The sequence below is a fragment of the Peromyscus leucopus genome, chromosome 4, assembly GCF_004664715.2.
Source record: "Peromyscus leucopus breed LL Stock chromosome 4, UCI_PerLeu_2.1, whole genome shotgun sequence".
NCBI lineage: Eukaryota > Metazoa > Chordata > Mammalia > Rodentia > Cricetidae > Peromyscus > Peromyscus leucopus.
The window spans coordinates 54,796,805-54,815,641 of NC_051066.1; the positions used below are offsets into that span (position 1 = coordinate 54,796,805).

The 18,837-nt window shown below is 40.2% G+C and overlaps 1 protein-coding gene and 1 pseudogene across 2 annotated transcripts in view; one reads left to right on the plus strand and one right to left on the minus strand.

Moving 5' to 3' along the window:
• The window catches only part of Znf385b (zinc finger protein 385B), a 392,624-nt gene that overhangs the window by 344,597 nt on the left and 29,190 nt on the right, over positions 1-18,837 (minus strand). The gene's annotated exons all lie outside the window — the stretch shown is intronic.
• On the plus strand, positions 16,470-16,607 carry LOC114703742 (annotated as a pseudogene).

Below are 18,837 nucleotides of genomic sequence, written 5' to 3' on the forward strand. Positions count from 1 at the left end.
CTGTAAACAGCAGTGGGCATTTCAGCTCTGTTGAAAGCAGAATGACACACCTTTGTCACGATAGTTCATGAATAAGACAGATCTCAATTTCATAAGAGCAGCCAACAACTAACCTTTGGCTTCAGTCTCTCACTGAGATGCGAAGGTACACATTACTGCCTTGTTGCATGCTAATTTTTTAATATTTTATTTTTAATTGTGTGTATATATGTGGGGGGGTTGTGAAAGTGTATGTGGTACCCACAGAGGCAAGAAGATGGCATTGGACCTCTTAAAGCTGGACTAACAGGCTGTCATGAGTCAGCAGTGCTGGGAACCTGACTCAGGTCCTCTGGGAGAGCAGTGCAAGCTATTAGCTGCTGAGCTGCCTCTCCAGCCACACATGCTTTTCAAACCAACCAGTGATAACCACTGGATGCAAATACCAAAAAGGAGTTCACCGTTATACAAAAACACCATCTGCATTATGACAAAGCAAAGAGAGAAATGGTTTTTAAATCTCTCCTGATCATCTTTGCCAAACTTTCCTCTAACCCTGTAGCCTCACAAATATGATGAAAAGTAATTTTCTCATCTACTTGCTTAACTTCCTCAGCATTCAGTTTCATGTGTTATGGGAGAATGGGTTCATAAAGATAAGAACATAATAAAAAAAAAAAAAAGGCAGTACCATGACCATCAGTCTCATTCCAAATATAATTGTATGAAGTAACCGGTGTGAACGATCTACTTCTAATTCCAAGACCAAAACAAAAGAAATAAGAACTCAATTATACAGTGAAAAGGGAGAAAGAGCCTTAACTTTACTGTGTGGCTGGGCATTAGTGTGTAGCTGGGTGTGTGTGTATGTGTGTGTTTTAGCATACTGTGTGTGATAATCTGAATGGATCCACAGGGGTAGGTTCGAATAACTGGTTGTGTGTATGCCTATATGGCTATGTGCATGTTACCTTAAGTGTGTGTATGTGTGTGTACATGAGAAAGTATGCATATGCATTGTGGGCCACAAACATTTTTACGTCTTATGCTTTGACTTGATTGAGAGAATCACTTGTGTCAGCTTGAACAGGCAAGCATGTATGGGTCAGACAAAAGACCATGCATGGGTGTGCCCATTAAATGAGTGCCTGTGTGACTCCAGCCACGTGTATTAGGAACAACCAAGGAGGCTTCTAACTCTATGGCTCCTGTGCATTGAAAGAGATTGCTAAACATTATGACAGTACAGTTTACTAAAACCAGCCTTTCCTACATGAGGTCCCACTGTATGTCATAAAAACATCAAATATAAATTACATGTGAAGAATGCACCAAAATTATTTAGTTACCAGGCCAGCGTTCAGTCACCTGCCAAACGTTACCACTTCATGAAAGCAAGATTTTTTTTCTTTCAGCTTGAAATGACCTGCTATAATTATTCTCCCTCCCCAAATGGCTCTTTAAATCAGTATTACAATTGATCACTGTATATTGATTAAACATTTCATTTTAAATTCAAGTTCAACTGAAGTAATTTTTTACTAATTATGGCTAAATCTCTTGACAGGATGTATTACACATAAACATAAAACACACTGCTGCCAGAAGTGCTTGAACCATTACAACCAAGTGCAGTGAAACATTGACATGGTATGTAGATCACCGTCTTATTTCAGTTTCTAAGTACCCCTCAGGGTCAGGTCATTGTGTCTTGTTCTCCAGAACGGAGCACGAGGGACATATCACACGAGAGCCCCGTACCATCTGAACTCCTAAAGGAAGGGATGAGGTTTTAGCTATTCTTCCTACTGAAAAATACCTGATGGAAAGAGCATAAAAAGAAGAGGGATTTGCTTTGACGTGGGGTTTCATAGAGTGCAGTCCATGGTCATTTACTTGCACATCATCATGATGGCAGAGTACATGGCAGAGGACAATTACCTCTTGGCCAATCAGAAAGCAGAGTCAGGGACAACTAGCACTACCTTTTCGCTCTCTTGCAGTATGTAGGCCCTCAGCCTACAGAAGATGCCACCCGCAATCAGGGTGGGTCTTCTTCACTTAGCTCATCTCTGGAAGCATTCTAACAGACATGCCTGATGGTGAACCTCAGGAAGTGCCCTCAAGGATTCTAAATTCAATCTGACCGACAATGAAGACTAGCTCTCAGAGATGGGAAGGTTCTCATCCTAAGTACTGGCTCTAACGCTAATTGTATTATGAACCCTAAGAAACATCAACTCTATTCACAGGGACTGCCCCCTCCCTATAGTCATACCTGCAAAAGCTTCTTCATGGATAGAAACATAGGTAGTGTGTCTTTCTAGAACTCAGTACTTGTCAGTATTATTTCCCTGTGTTTCCTCCCAGAATCTCAGAGACATGTTGATAAATATAGACATGTTTACAAATGCACAGAATTTATCCTGCACCTACAGCCTAATTGATTTATTTCTTTTTTTTTTTTTTTTTTTTTTTTTTTTGGTTTTTCGAGACAGGGTTTCTCTGTGTAGCTTTGCGCCTTTCCTGGATCTCACTTGTAGCCCAGGCTGGCCTCGAACTCACAGAGATCCGCCTGGCTCTGCCTCCCGAGTGCTGGGATTAAAGGCGTGCGCCACCACCGCCCGGCTTTGATTTATTTCTTAAAGACTATCTCTGAGTATCCACTTGCCAACAGTGCTCATCAGCTCATGCTCCCTTTTGGTACTGGTCTAAAAAAACACCAGGAAACTCAAAAAAACTGGAAGCTGGCTGATGGCTTTCTGTCTGCTGTGGTCACCAGTGAGCTGGTGCTACCCAGAAACTAAGGATATGCCCAAGGCAGTAGCTGCACTCATTCTCTCCATGCTAGTGGCAGACCCTGGAATCTTCATGGGCCTGGAACACAGACCCTCTTCACTCCATCTTCTGTTCAACCACATCATCCATGCACCTATCACCATGATGCTCTCATTTCCTGTGACCTCACTGGAGCCGGGGGGGGGGGGGGTGCTGGCACCTCATCTGTGTTCCATAACTCTGGCTGGGACTTTGCTGTTCCTTCTAAGACTAAACTGCTCCTTGTGGATAGCTGAGTTTGAAACTCCCAAGAGGGCAAAACGCAGGAGAGGTGGAGGAAACACCACTTGATGCTCAGCCCTTGGACATTAATGCTGGCTGGTGGCTTTTAGCTTCTATGGTCTTTCGGCCTGTCCTTGTCTGATAGATTGGAGAGAGGTACACAACAGTCAACAGCACCAAAATTAGTGGAATTTTATTGAAACACTCCTTTGTCTATTTATTCTGTAGTTTTAAAATTACATTCATTTATATATTGGGAGGGCGGGGCAGGTAAAGGCAGGTGCATGCAATGGCACTCCAGTGGAGGTCAGAGGACAACTCATGGGAGTCAGTTCTTGCCCTCCACCATGCAGATCCAGGGAAATAAAGTCAGGATATCAGGCTTGGCAGCAAGGACCTTTACCCACTGAGCCACCTCAGCATCTCTCATGTTTTAGCTGTAAGTCATAAGATCACTTAGCATTATAAATACCTAAAAGTACAATTTTATGTAGTATATAATTTTGACATACAACTCTGTTCTTAAGTATCTTCTTAGACATCTGCAACTATATTTTTAATCTCAGTGGTCTGTTTATTGTAAAAAGAACTCAAGATTTTTTATAAAAAAAAAGCATGCCTGGTAGGTAGCTGCTTCATATGAGGTGTGACATGTAAATCTGGAAAAGGGGTGTTGAGAATGGAGGGTCCGATGATGTCATTAACTACCAGCAAGTCCCCCGGTTACTGCTCTTTCTGCATTTCTATTCTAAATGCAAATATTTTTATTTGACATATTTAACTCAATACAAGATGCTAAACAGAACTTCTGAGCAATTGTTTTCTACAAACATGTTATTTTTCTTTTTCCCTTTTGCTACCCAAAGTATGGCTTCAAGAATGACTGCTTTTATAGAGTCTTCAAGTCATACTACAGCTGGCCAGCAGACCAATTCCCAACTGTCAACAAAGGCCACAGGGAATACAAACTCCGACAGCTAGACTCTTTGTCACTCTTCCCTCTCTTCTCATCTGCTGACACTACCTCTTAAGTAGCAATCACAAGTGGGATGCTTTGGGGACTCTAAGAAAGGCTCTGTAATTGAACATCTTTAAAGCTCTTTAATATCAGAAATCTTCATGTTACTCATTTTAAATGTGCTCTACCAATGAATGAATGAGGAGATTAGGATGAGAAGAGGACAGGCACTTCAGAGAGGAGAACTCCAGCTTAGAGTTCAGTTAGGTCTATGTTTTATTTCCTTAGTAGGTAGGTAGATAGGTACATAGATACATAGATAGATGATGGAGAGAGAGAGAGAGAGAGAGAGAGAGAGAGAGAGAGAGAGAGAGAGAGAGAGAGAGAGAGAGAACTAGAGAGCACTGGAGAGAACTGGAGAGAAAGAGAACTGTTCCTCGTATTGCCAGTTGGTCAAGAAGTTGGTCCAAGATTGACTACATCATTGCCCCCATAACTTGTCTGACACACTAGTGTTCCCAATGCCATCTTGACTGTAGTTCTCACAGAAGGTGACTAATAATACATTTTGAACAGAGGCCTACAAAGAATACATCTTAATTCTCACTATGTTAATGAAACTTTATACTTCATAATTGAGTTTCACTAACGTGACAAAATAGAATGCAAGGAAAAATAAGCACTTCTATAGCATCCAGAGACACACCATTAAGATAACTTTTAGCAATTACATATGCTTAAAATTCAGTGTGGCACATTTCATACTGAAAGTCTCTTGTTAAAAAAGAAAGAAGTTCATTATGTTCCTCCTTTTGAGGAAAATGGTCACCTCCAAAGGAGCCTTGCAGATTCTTATTATTTAAGCAATTTAAAGTCTTGGCTTTCCATGAAAGAAAGTAATTTCCTACATAATAGATTCCTAAAATGAATACTATAGTGAAGTAATAAATTAAATGAAATTCCACTGAGCACAGTAGTTTACCAGGGCCATGGGAAACGGTAGGTAATGGGCTCTGTCCCCTTTCCCAGCTTTCATATTCAAAGACGATGGTCACTGTCCCTGTTAACGATGCGTCTTCCTAGTGTAAGAGGCTTCTGCTATTTAGAGTCCTGAATTTAGTGTCACACAGTATATCACTTCACTAGCAACCAGTTTTTACAGGGGTCCACAGACCTATCCACCTCATTTGTTTTGGTAAAATACTTTACTGTTGAAAATTACATGGAGGTTATAATGATGAAAATGATAAAAATCTTTTCTGATTCAGCAAAACTCTGATTATTAGAAGCAGCACTTAACATAGGCCGCTGTGTCAAGACAATTTAGCGAAGTCCTTGCGTGTACAGAAGGTAACCTGTCTGCGCCGGAAAGACTACTGCACTCGAATATCATCTCTACACAGCAACTCTAAGGAAAGGCCTTTTCTCGCCTTCTGATTTGAATCTGCAACTCCAGTTATCATGCAGATACCATAGGCATAAAGAGTGGAAACACCATGAGTCTAGATGTCACTCCCTACATGAGAGGATGAAGATCCCAGATCAGTAAACCTTAATGTCATTATTGCACATCTTTTCTGGTCTTAAGGATTATTCTTTTGTGTATAAAAACGAACACATAAAAACAGGACTCTTGGCTTATAAAAATAAGCCATCAATTACTTAGAGAGCACCATACGAGTCCTGGGCTCTTTGCAAAATTTTCTGAAAATACAGTTTTGAGGTTACGAAACTTCCTTTTAATTATATAACTTTGGATGTTTTAAGGGAGGGGGGGGAGCCGATTTCAGCCCAAGTTTGGAAAATGTTCTCCTTAGATGGGTCTATCATTTGGAGGAGGGAAGTAGTATAACATCCAGGCACTCGGGTGCCTAGAGAATCAAAAGGTAACTTTGTGCTGGAAAACACAGCTACAGAACGCTGCGGCTGACTAACCTCAACGTCGTTAAGTGAGAGGAGAATAAGAAGAGCCTTTCTGCCGCGTTTGCATCAATCCAATTCCATCACCACAGAGTACAGCATCAAACCATGGTGCTTTATGACAAATCCACACAGCAAAGCTCACAAACAGGTAAACCTTAATTACAGATAATGATAAGGATGCTGGCTGTGGTTAGCCAAGCTTAATTTCCTATCTGTCTTTGCCAGGTCAGCCAGAGCCACCAGACTAAGCTCATTTTTGACTCCTCGGCTTTTTGTCAAAATTGGGTTCACCAAATCAGTAAGCCTCTTACCACCCCATCCCATCTGTTCCCATTGTTTCTTCCTGCACCGAGATATACTTACTGAACAGATCTTCTCTTTCTTTTTCTACTTCTCCTTTTTGTATATCTTACTCCTCCTCCTGTCTCCTTCACCCAATACTCAGACCTTAGCCCTTGCTACCAGTCACTGAAGAGCATACTATTTTCTTCTTCATAACAAAAATCACTGTATTCTAACCAAGTCATAAGTAAAACTGTCATCCAGCTAGTTTGATGAAGCCACTCCAGCGCTCCTCCATTGGTAAACTCTGTGCATGCCAGTGAACGTCTATTCAGTTAGTTCCAAAGCAGAGGGGCTTCCCACAGGGATTTACAATCATTTGCACTTTTCTGTACTTACCTACCACAGGGAAAGGGATCTTTAAGTGAAGGCTTTCAAATATTTGTAAATCAAGTGATGTTCAATTATTTGCAAATATTGCATTAGCTGAAGGGTCTTTGGCTGCAAACTAACTAAAACACCAACTCAAAGGTTCAGACAATAAAGGAAATGTGTTGCTTCAGGTAACCGGAGATGTCGTGGCTGTTTGGCTACCTTCGGCGTCTCGACAGTGCCACTATGGCTGCCTACACACCAGCCTTCTGAGCTTAGGTGTTGCATCCACACGGAGGCTTTTAGAAACCTTTGCGGGAGTCTAAGCACCTCTGAGGTGACAGCTTCCGTTGCTATTCGTGGGAGAACTGCTTCCTACCCCGGTAACTAACAGGATGGAGCATGGGATGACTGACTGTCAGCGATGCAGGGGCCCGTTAGCAGGTGAAGAAGTCTACGTTACTTGGCTTGCATGGTTAGAAAATGGGGAGTAATTATTTGGAAAAGAAGGATTTGGACAGTTAACCAAATACGCTAGCTATAAAACTCCATCTTTGGCATTTATCAAGTTGGTGCTTCTGTTTTCCAGTCTTTATATAATATCCCACGCAGAACGTCACAGTATTCTCCCTGAACAGATTCAATATGAATGATGGCATCAGTAAAACGCAAGCACTGAGAATGAACACCGATTGAATCCTTGCTAGGGTTGCAATACATTCAGGGATTTCCAGATAAGAAGAAAATCAAATTTGGGATTCATGTATAAACACAGTGGGTATTTGAAAGCTCAATGTGACCACAACACAAACCTGTCCTTCCATTATTATTTGGGTTTTGCTTTTTCATTTTAATATGCCTTACATTTTAAATCACACATCAAAACAACTTTTGGTTCTCTAACATTTTAACCCAGCCTCGTAATTATGCTATGGAATTTTTAAGCAGATAAATATATGACAATTAAGTAAGGCGACCATGTGTACTCTACTTGTCTGCCAGGAGGCTCCTGGCTTGTGACTTTTGGTCCCTAGGGTATCATAAGAATGCTCACCAACTCTCAAGCCAGCCCTGCTTCAGGCAATACAGTACATGGCCAATCTACTTTTAGATAAAACAAAAAACACACACACACACACACAAACAAAAACCCACAAAGGTGTTCAAGGTATCTCTATTATATTCTAGAAGAGTCTGAGCTATGAAAGCTCAGATCCAAAGAAATTAACTAGATGTTCCTCTTTTATGAAGTAAAGAAAATAGAGTTTCATCTTCCATTTGGAATGCACGTAGCATCTTGTCCAAAGTCTCAAAGAAAACTCATGTTAAGCCACAGATGTTGTACTTTAGGGATTTAGATTAAAACTCATCATTATCTTTTTCCTTAATGCTCTTCCATGGACCAATCAGTGACCAGGAGGTATTTGCAGTCGCTGGACACTCAATGGACTCGAATGGCCTTGTATTGTAATACGATCAGATTATGTCTAGCACAAATGCTGCCTGTCCTCTGCAGGGCAGACAAATCCTAATCCCCCCGCTTACAGAAACAGTGCCATCCTGGTCCCCAGAAGCTATCTACTCACTCTTTCCTGTTTTTTTTAAATGACAGAGAAACAAACCGTAAATTTATCCTGCTTAAACACAGACTAAGAATAAACATTTGACCATTTTGGCCTGTGGTTAAAAGTACTTCTTGACAGTGTGAAGCATGTTACTATTCATCAAAACCTTTTCCTTCTAAAGAACAAAGAGCGACGGAGTAAGCTGCTCGGACAGTATAGAGATGAGTTGCAAAAAACACTTCATCTTTTTTTCTCTTCTAAAGTACCTGAGTTTTTATCTCAAAGCTCAGATCAGTTAACTGTTCTCTACTCAATCAATCAAGTAGGAATAATGTTTTAAAGGAGGTGACTCCCTGAAGATGACTCATCAGACCCTTCTGGAATGGAAATTCCTGGCTCCTTATACAGATACCCTGTCAAAGCCTGCTTCCCCCAGATCCAATTAATTCTCAAGTAAGTAGGAGGGCAAAGTACTGACAGTGTCCCCTGCCCTCCTGAGCCTCTGGCTTTCACCACCCACCACTTCAGGATATCCCTCCCTCGCCTTCCTCCCAACATCCTGGAATTCAGTCAGTATCCTGACGCCAACCCCCACAGCTCTGCAGGTTTTATTGCCACTGTTTGGGGACCCTTTTCGAACTCACCTGTGTCCATCCCATGATCAGGAAATGAGTGTCTAAAACTGACAGGAATTGACCATAACAAAATCGAAGTGGGAAAACTAGCTGCCCCACTCACACATAACAGTTTGGGCTTAGGAAGAGCTGAATACAGTTCAGCCTTGCGGAACAACGATGAGGTTTTCCTCAAGTACTCGGAAGGGAAGAGGTATTTCTAACAAAGACAGACAGTGCTCTTTCTATAAAGCCACAAATGAAACAATAACAAAGCAAAACAGAGCTCTGATGGGGTCAAGGGTCAGGGGTAAAGGTTGAGAGCAGACTAGTTAACAGCAAGATAAACCATTGCAGCTCGAACTAGATGACTGGCTTCAGTCCTTCTAGAATACACAGACACCAATTACTCAAGGCCCATCCATCTCTAGGAGACAAGACATCCTAGTGACTGCCCAGCTGAGAAGCAAAGTCATTCCCAAGAGGTGCCTCAGAGCAGGCGATGATGCTCTCATCGAAAGCCGGATGCAGGGGCACACGGAAGCTACACCCAACGAAACCTGGAAGTTTTTGTTTCCTTTTATTCTGTGTAAACTCCTGCTTTGTAAATTATCCATAATAATAAAAAAAAACCTTTAACTTGCCTCAATTTCTCTCCCTGCCTCACACCTACCCACAAAAATACACTCTAAAAATAAACACTGCCTTTGCATCTATAAATAATGCAATAAGAAAGATAAATGTGAAGCTCACAGTTTACAAGACAGACATCAAAGACAATTTTGGTTGCGTTCTAGTATGCCTTAATTCGAAACTTCAAATAGTCCACCCATTCAGTAACCTAATAATTTTCTACCATGTTCTAAGTACTACAGCACAAAAACAAACTGAAAACACTTAGTGATCTTCAAAGTTAATAAAGAGACGTTTAATTGTCTAAGGAGATAAAGTATGATAGTATATTGTAAGAGGCAAGATCTTCAAGCTGCCTTCAATTATCCAACAGCTCACATATGCCAGATATTGTGCTATAAATTAGGAGGAATATAGTATTTAAAAAATATATAAATATGGTACCAGTATGAGAGAAAAGGAAGGCATAAATGACAGCCAGAGAAAAGAGTTCCAGGTAGTATAAAACCAGTGTTCTCGGAGTGCCAAGTGTCTGACTATTCTGGACAAAATCTATGTAACACAGGGCTGATGTATGAGGGGCAGACTCAAGGAAAGTCCAGTGGTCCTTATATGCTGCCTCAAGGCATCAGTGCTCCGTCCTGAAAGCAACAGGAAGTAGCTAGAGATCATCCTTTCCTAACTTAAACATTCACTCTCTCCTTTCATCGAAGCACATATACCACTGTTAAGAGAATGAACATGCATTCCCCAGTGATGAGAAGTTAGTACTGAATACATAGACAAATGTAAACAACAACTTATTTGAAGCATTATCAAATACAAAATGTAAAGAATAATTCCAAGTATTATTTAAAAACTATTATTTCAAAAACTAGTATCAGGTTCACACATACCTTCTAACTCAACTGCCCCGCATCTCCCTGTCGTAACTGCTGCAGACACAGTGATGCCTTCTTTACAGAGTCCACAAGCATTTTCTTTCTCGAAGTGCAACACACACACACACACACACACACACACACACACATCAGTAAAGAGTCAGCAAAGTGCCACAAAATGAACATACCCCACATAGCTTTTACTAAGATTATCTGGCACATTATGAAAATTCCATAAGCCTCTTCATGGCCCTTTAGAATCACGACCATCCTCAAGGGTAACCACAATCCTCACCTCTAACATCATGGATGAGCACTGTTTATGTTTAAACTGCCTCCAGCTAGAAGCATAAAGTATTTATTCATTTGTGTGCTTTATTCATGTTGCTATACATAGCTGTGAATATTCCTTCATGTTTCTTTAGAGTATTCTATCATATATCATACTTTATTTTTTAATCACCTATAAATTATTACAAAAAATTATAAAGTATTTATAAAATTATAAAATATTTTCCGGGTGAAATTATTATGAATGATGAAAAAGAAATTGCTGAGTCTTCTTAATTTATTCTTTTGGAAGGCCAATAACACACTTCCTAACAGAGGTCAGATGTAAGATGAGGCTGTATAGAAAGCCACAATCACAGGAGATTAAAAAAAAAACTCACAAAATTCACATGCTCATCACTAACTTGGTTAATAATTCCTTCACTATGAGCACAACACATTTTACACATAATTAAGAGATGATGACCTTCATTTGGGAAAACCCTTATTGATATGACTTGACTTCTGGATTCCAACTTAAGTTAAAAACAAATTAAGCCTTTATTCAACTTTATCTTTTAGATAATTTGGTTCAATGCAAAGCAAACTATCGTACCATGAGTTATTACATTTCTGCCAAAGGAAGCTATATCATGAAGGAAGAATTTAGAGGAAAGAAAAAAAACAACAAATGTGCTTTTCACTTTCATAAAATTTGAGAGTATGAGGAATAAAAATCATTTCAAGGGGCACTTCCAGCCCTTGCCTGTAGACACCCCTATATAACCAAAGCACCAGAAACTGGCGGCTCAAGATATTTCACAAAACTTGTATGATGTTGAAATATATGGGTTTTATGGGCTGCCTGGGCTCTGTGCCTAGAAATATTTCCAGAGATCATCTCACGTTTTAATTCCTAGGATCAATAATGTCAGCAGATGTTAAGGTTTGTTAGCCAAGAACCATGGTTTAAAAAGAAAGAAGGGAGCCGATGGGGAGAGGGAGGAAGAAAAAAAGAAAGAAAAGGAAAGGACCAAGCTTTGCATTTCCACACTCTTTCAAGCCAGCTGCCCAAAGCTGGCAGACAGGAAGAGGCCACGGAAGAGCAGTCGTTTGAACAGTATCCATGTGAACATTTTGCTGGATATCTCAGTTCTGGTCAAGAAATAAAAACAATTCTAAATAGCACATGCCATCCCATAGTCCTTCCCAGTCATTCATAAAACGCCACATGTGAGGAGGCCGCACTGACAAAGAATCCCATGAACTCATAGCATGTCTCCACAGAACAAGGCTTTGTTTACTGAAAAGTTCAAGCGTTCTCCTAAGCCTTCGGTGGTTAAAGTTTCTGGGGATGATAATGTATTCAACAGTGCAAAAATTAGGTAAACTAACTAAAGCATAATAAGCATCGTTTATACAGTTATCTTAGAATTTTCACAAAATACTAATTCAAAATTCATTGGAGACGTGGATGTAAAACACCAAACTATAAAGTTTCTAAGAGATAACAGATGGAAAAGGCTAGATGACCTTGGATTTGGATTTCACACGCAACATCACAAACACGGCCCATGAGAAAGAAAACAGATAGGGAGGAACTTTACTCAAATTAAACTTTCTGTTGAGAAAACACAACCTTAAGAGAATAAAAGGATGGTCCAGGGACTAGGGGAAATACGTGCAAGACACTCGTCTGATAATGAACTCAGATCCAAAATATACAAAGAACTGCTACATCTCAATAATTAGAAAAAGAGAGAAAGATACACGAATAGATGCATCATCAAAGAAGACATGCAGATGGCAACCAGGGGGGATTGTGCTAAATATCATGCTGTTCAAAAGAGGCAACCTAGGGCCTGAAGAGATGGCTCAATGCTTAAGAGAACTTGCTGCTCTTGCAGAGGATCTGGGTTCAGTTCCCAGCACCAACAGGGCAGCTCACAACCATCTGTATTTGCAGTTCTAGGGGATCCAACACCTTCCTGTGACCACTTTGGGTACCACGCACACATGTGATATACATACATACAGACAGACAGACAAAGCATTCATACATATAAAATAAGTACACCTAAAAGAAAAAAGAGAGAGATGAAAACCAATACAACAAAGAGCTGCCACTACATATTGACTAGACTACGTAAAATCTGTCTGCAGAGTGTAAACACTGATACCACCCTGGCAGTAACACTGTGGAGTAATGGGAACTCTCACTGATGGCGAGTATAAATACTGGAGAACGGAAGGCTGTTTCTTACACACCCAGACATGTTCTTGCCGTGGAATCCAGCAACCATGTTACTGGGTATTTACCTAAATGAGTAATGTCCACACAAGTTCTAAATGAAAATAATTATAGAAGCTTCATAATTTTTTTTTTTAATTTGGTTGCAAGCAAGTTATTCTTCAGCCCTGCTGATCAACTGGAAGCAGACGATAGCCAGATGACACACTGTTACCTTCAAGTTGTCCTCAGTGAGTGACAAAGTGTGATGAAGCCTGACAATGAACTTTTACCCAACAACAAAAAGAAGTGAACTGTTCAGCCACAAAAAAAAAGACATCAAAGACCCTTAAATCTTATTACTAGGTTAAAGCATCCTGTTTGAATAGACACATACTAGAGGGTTCCAGCTATATGATCCAGGAAAAGGCAGAACTATGGATACGTGAACTATGAACTGTGCAGAATTAATAAGACCTTTTAAGATTTGTGTTACAGGTCACTAGTTTCCAATCTTGGGAAGAAGAAAGTGAACAGAGTGAACGATGAACTTAACGTACACCGGCACATGTGAGCCACGGACTTCAGCTGACGTCATACATGAGCATTTCACAAGCCGCTATAACACAGGTATCACCCCCATTCCAAGACGTCTCCAACAGGAGAAACTGAGGGGCAGGGAGGATGGTACATAAAGAAACAGAACCTTTCCCAGTTCGTACAGTAACTAACTTGCAGCAGGCTGACCAACCCCACTGTGCTCTTTACAATGCTACTGCCCCAGTTCACAAAGTGAAGAGCTACTATATCTGCATGAACATCTCCCAGGGATTCTAAAATTTACTAGTCTGACGTCATTGCAAATAATGCAGAAAAACTGGGCTTATTGATTAAATTACCCTCTTATCTATGGTGCCATCTGTACAGACTCAGATCCCTTGCATGAAATGAAGACATGCTCTCTTGTTTTGCAAAAGTATGCTTCCGTGCAAGCAGATAACCATGTTCTTACAGCCTGGGCTGCTCAAATTCTCTTTCAGAGAGAGGGGGAGGGGGAGAAGGGGGAAGAGGAAGAAGAGGAGGGAAATCCAGTAGAAGCAAACATGTTGGCAAAGAGGCCCATCACGAGATCAGGAGGCCAAAAAGTAAAGAAGCCAAGGTTATGGAGCAAAGCTCCGTCACTCCTGTGACAAGCATGTCGCTCTCGTAAGTTCTCAATGTATTGGCTCATAAGAGGCTAACAAAGCAAAACCTTCAGATGCTTGCTAGTTCTGATTCATGCATTTGGATCCTGGAGGATTATTAATTCGTATGACAGAAAAATAGTTTGGGCATAAGGCATGAATAAATTATGCTAGGGTGTGGAGTTTCATCTTGATGTAGGCAAGACTGCCTGCGTGCACCATCCAAATGTCAGCATGAGTTTCCCCCAGACAAACAGCAGACCAATCAGAACAAACCATCTTTGGAAGGTGAGCTCCACTCAGCATCCTGGGTGATTCTGGGTAATGAGGCCCAAGGTGAAAAATGAACTCTGAGTTTTTGCTCAGTTTACAAAGGAGTCTTCTGTCATCTATGCACCCATTCCTCTGCCTCGTCCTTTGTACCCCCTCTGCACTGGGCACCTACCCAGCATGTTCCCTGAAGTTCTCTATATGCTATAAAATTTGCATCATGCTCTTTAAATGTAGTCTTGATGTGGCTCTTCCAGGATTTAGAAAGAAGGCAATTAAATTAAAATGACTCAGACCATGCTATATGTCAGTGGAGTTTCACCCTCCCAGGGTCAGTGCCCGCATGCAAAAGTAAATCATTACTACGTATGGAATCTGGACAAGAGGAAATTGTAAATAGAAATTTAAAAAACAAGTTAGATTTTAGGAAAAGAAAAGCAATCGTACTGAGCATCATGCTTCTATTAACAAACCCACCTTGGCCTACCAAACTAGAAAAGTAAGCCTAAGAACAAACAACCCATCACCTCATCTCTAAGAGCTTACTAGTCCACACCCTGACCACACCAATACATACCACAGCCAACACGGTTCTTTAGGCTAACAACTTCAATTACCACTGAAATGTATATGGCATAATAATCACTACAATCCACACCAATAATAAGAGCATACAAGAATTAAAGTGAGACACACTTATAGAGAAAATATTCAAGGCCTAATCAAATGTACAGTATGTGATTAATTTTTGTTGCATGAATAAACAAACCATCCTGTGAGTCAAAATAGTTTTACTGATATTACTTTCATGAAGAAACATTTTATTCTCCTGAAATTACTCTGTATGGAGTAAAGATAAGTATATCACATAAAAGATTTTAAAAGTTATTTTAGACTTTCCTAATATGTTTACAACGTATTATTTCTTTTGGCATGCCACACTGAACACTGATAGTCTTCATATAGAAAGAAAATATTCAGAGAAAATTTAGACCCACACATGGTATAGTCAAGCAATCAGATACTTTGTGCAATTTTAATTTACTCAGACACAGCTGAGTATTAACATATTTTTTAGCTCTAAATCTTTTGTTTCCCCAGTGTGCCCATATTTTGACTATTTCAGAATATACCAAAAAAAAAAAAAACCATATAAACAAGCCTCTCACTTGATTTTTCTTGGAAGCAATTTCAGATCTCACAAATTAAGGCACAGTACACATGAGAAACACACACACACACACACACACACACACACACACACACACAAAAGATATAATATTCTGCTGAATTTAGTATAAAAGATTAACAATCAAGCAATAACTACTTCTTACATATCCTTTAAGAGTTGTGTAAACATGCCATTACCCATTATGCCATTTGATAAAACTGCATCATTCATTGATATTAATATACACACCGTTGTCTCATTACAGTTTAAAGATAAAAATGATGTGCATTTTTTAAAATTTAGCAATACTCAATATACTTTTAGTTTACTTACTTTGATTTTTCTGAGACAGAATCTTGCTATGTATATGTATTCATTACTTTTCTGTTGTGTGATAAAGCACCGTGGCCAGGATAACTTAAAGGAGAAAGAGTTTGTTTGAGCTTATGGTTCCAGTGGGTTAGAGTCCACGGTGGCAGAACAGAGGTGTGGTGGTAAGAGAAGGAAGCTGAGGGCTCACATCTTGCAAGTGCAGTACAGAGGCAGCAAACTGGAAATGGCCTTCAGCTTTGAAAACTCAAAGCCCATCCCTCCTCCAGTGACATACTTCCTCCAGTAAGGCCACACATCCTAAACCTACCCAAGCTGCACCACCAGCTGGGGACCAAGTAATCAATTTCAAGATTACTGGGGTGGGGGGCATCTCATTCAAACTACCACATTATACCAAGCTTGCCTGAGATTTGCTATGTAGCCCAAGCTGCTTACAACTCATGACAAATCTCCTGACTCAGCCTTTGAGTCCTGGGATTTCAGGAATGTACCGCTATATCCTCGACTAATTATATCCTTTCCTATCATTTTTACTTTTGAACTCTGTTGGTTTTACAAACTGTTTAAGTTATATTTAGGACTGGGGAGATGGCTCAGTCAGTCAAGTGTCAGCATGGCAAGCATGAGGATCCTAGGTCTGATCCCCAGAGGTGGTCTGAAAGATTCCACGCAGAGCAACAAGGATTGGTAATCCCAGAACAAGGCTGAGACAAGAAGGTTCCTAGGGTTTGCTGGACACCCAGCCCACCCTACTTAATTATCTTCAGCTTAATAAGAGATTATGTATAAGAAAACAAGATGGTAGGTGCAACAATAAATCCTCTTTTGCAACCCAGAACTCATTGTGCAGTATGAGTTTTGATATATACAAGAAGGAATACAGGAGGAAAAAAAAAGAAAACAAGATGGATGGTACCTAAGGGATGAAACCCAAGGTTGTCTACTGGCCTACACACACACACACACACACACTTAAATAAGAAAAATAAAACAAACTAAAATTTAATTCAAATAGAAACAAATCTAATTATATACCAAATATCATAATTATGTTAAAGAAAGTGCAGGTAATTCTGAACATAATATATAATTTCACATTCTCAATGAAATAAATTATGAGGACAAAGACACAAGCAAAGAGATCTTGAATTCCCTGAGTTTGTTGTTGGTACCGGTACTGATGCAGCGAATCTAAAATTGTGGAGATGGGTTACTGTAGCCATAATGAGTAAATATTAATATGTTCACATTAGAATCAGGGTTCTCTGTAGGAGACAAGAGACACACATGAAGAATGCAGGATAGAGAGAAACAATGCTAGAATCTCAGAATACAATGAGAAGTGTCATGAAGAACTCATAGTTCATGATCCTACATGTGTTAGGGGGTGCCTGTGTGTCTATCTCCCATCTGTCTACTGAGCAGTTCTAAAACTAACAATACATTTAGTCTTGAAACAATGACATAATAAGAATAATCATATCTAGTTCCCAGATTCTCATTTTCTAATACCCTTTGCACTAAAGCAAGATTTTTTTTTGGGGGGCGGGATCACTGATTGCTGCTTTGGGGCTGAGAAGGTCCAGTGAGCCTGAACTCCTTCTCTACCAGGGTTGAGAGAAGGAAATGCTCAACTACTGTTAGAAACCCAACTTCAAGGGATTCTCATTGCCATACAATTCAAACATCAGAATTTAAAATGTCAGGAGTTAATAATCACATAATGGATTTATTTTTTTAATGTGAATGAATACTGATATTTTTAAAGCAGGAATAGGGAGAGGCATTTTCCCTACCCAAATTTAATTCAATTATTAAGTATATATGGAACAAGAAAAATAGCAAGTCACCATTTTACAAAATCACCACTACAATAACTGATCCTGAAGAGACAAATGCACGTGAATGCTAAACATCAGTAGGTGAAAGGCCCCCAGGAAACAGGATATGCAGTCTCATGGTAACTCTACAGATTATTTATTGATTGCAAAGGGAAAAGGATACTCTTCCAATGGAGAAATGTGGCAAATGTGCCTTTACCAAGAGATGCAGCTTTAAAAGAACATTAGACAAGATAACCTCATGAGCCACTTGATAATATCAAAAACACATCATCTGTGAGGCAGTCTTGTTAAATGTACTTAAAGTGAAATCTACTCATGATACAAACACCAGGGGTGAACAAAGGCAAGGATACTTTTCAGAACAGTGGAGTTCACTTGTTCCATTCTCTTCAAAATGTTCCACCTCGTCATGAACAAAGGGGGCATTGGCTTACTCCAATTAGAGAAGACCACAAATAAAGGACAATGATTACAGCCATTTGGAAAATTAAGAATTAGTCTGAATAACAGATGAAAGCTTTTTTATTGTTAAAAGGTCCTGCTCATGATCAGTCACATGCTGAGGTATTTAAGGGCAGAGTGTCACATCTGCCACTGACTTTGAAATGTTACAGCAACACAAAACAAAAACTAGATGTGTGTCTAGAGAGAACAGTGATAAAGCAGAAATGGCAACCTTCAACCACCCAGTGAACCCACATGACGAAATGTACACAACTTTTCCATGTATTCATAGGTTTTCAAACTCCATATCTGGGCAGGAAGAAGGTGGGGACTTGAGGCTACAGGATACCCTTATCAGCTTTCAGTGTCAGAACTCTTTGTTCTGAATTACTTGAGTGGTTCCTAGACCTAATGGACAAGGCAGAAACTGAGTTCCTGAACCACAGCTCCGGTGTGGTGCTAAGAACCTTGCAAAGGTCTTAACCACTGTGACAGCTGCTGGCACTCCTTCCCCGTGGCCTCCCGTGCTCTGCACTCTCTGCCCCCTCTCTGTTCTTACAGACGGCCTCTCATACTTCCTGTTTCTATTCCCGGGGACTGGCAAGGCTTCTTCTGCCTTGGAAATTCTGCCCATACAACAAGGATGGGCTTTGAGGGCACGATGGGAAGAGAAATAAGCTGGTCACAAGAGGACCAATACTGCATGGCTCCTCACATGTGGGTATCTCATGTGCGAGGGGAAGCCAGAAAACTAGAAAAATCGCCTGTAGGGGGTGTGCTAAGGGAAAAGGCTAGTAGGTTACAAGTAAACAGAAGCACTGAGG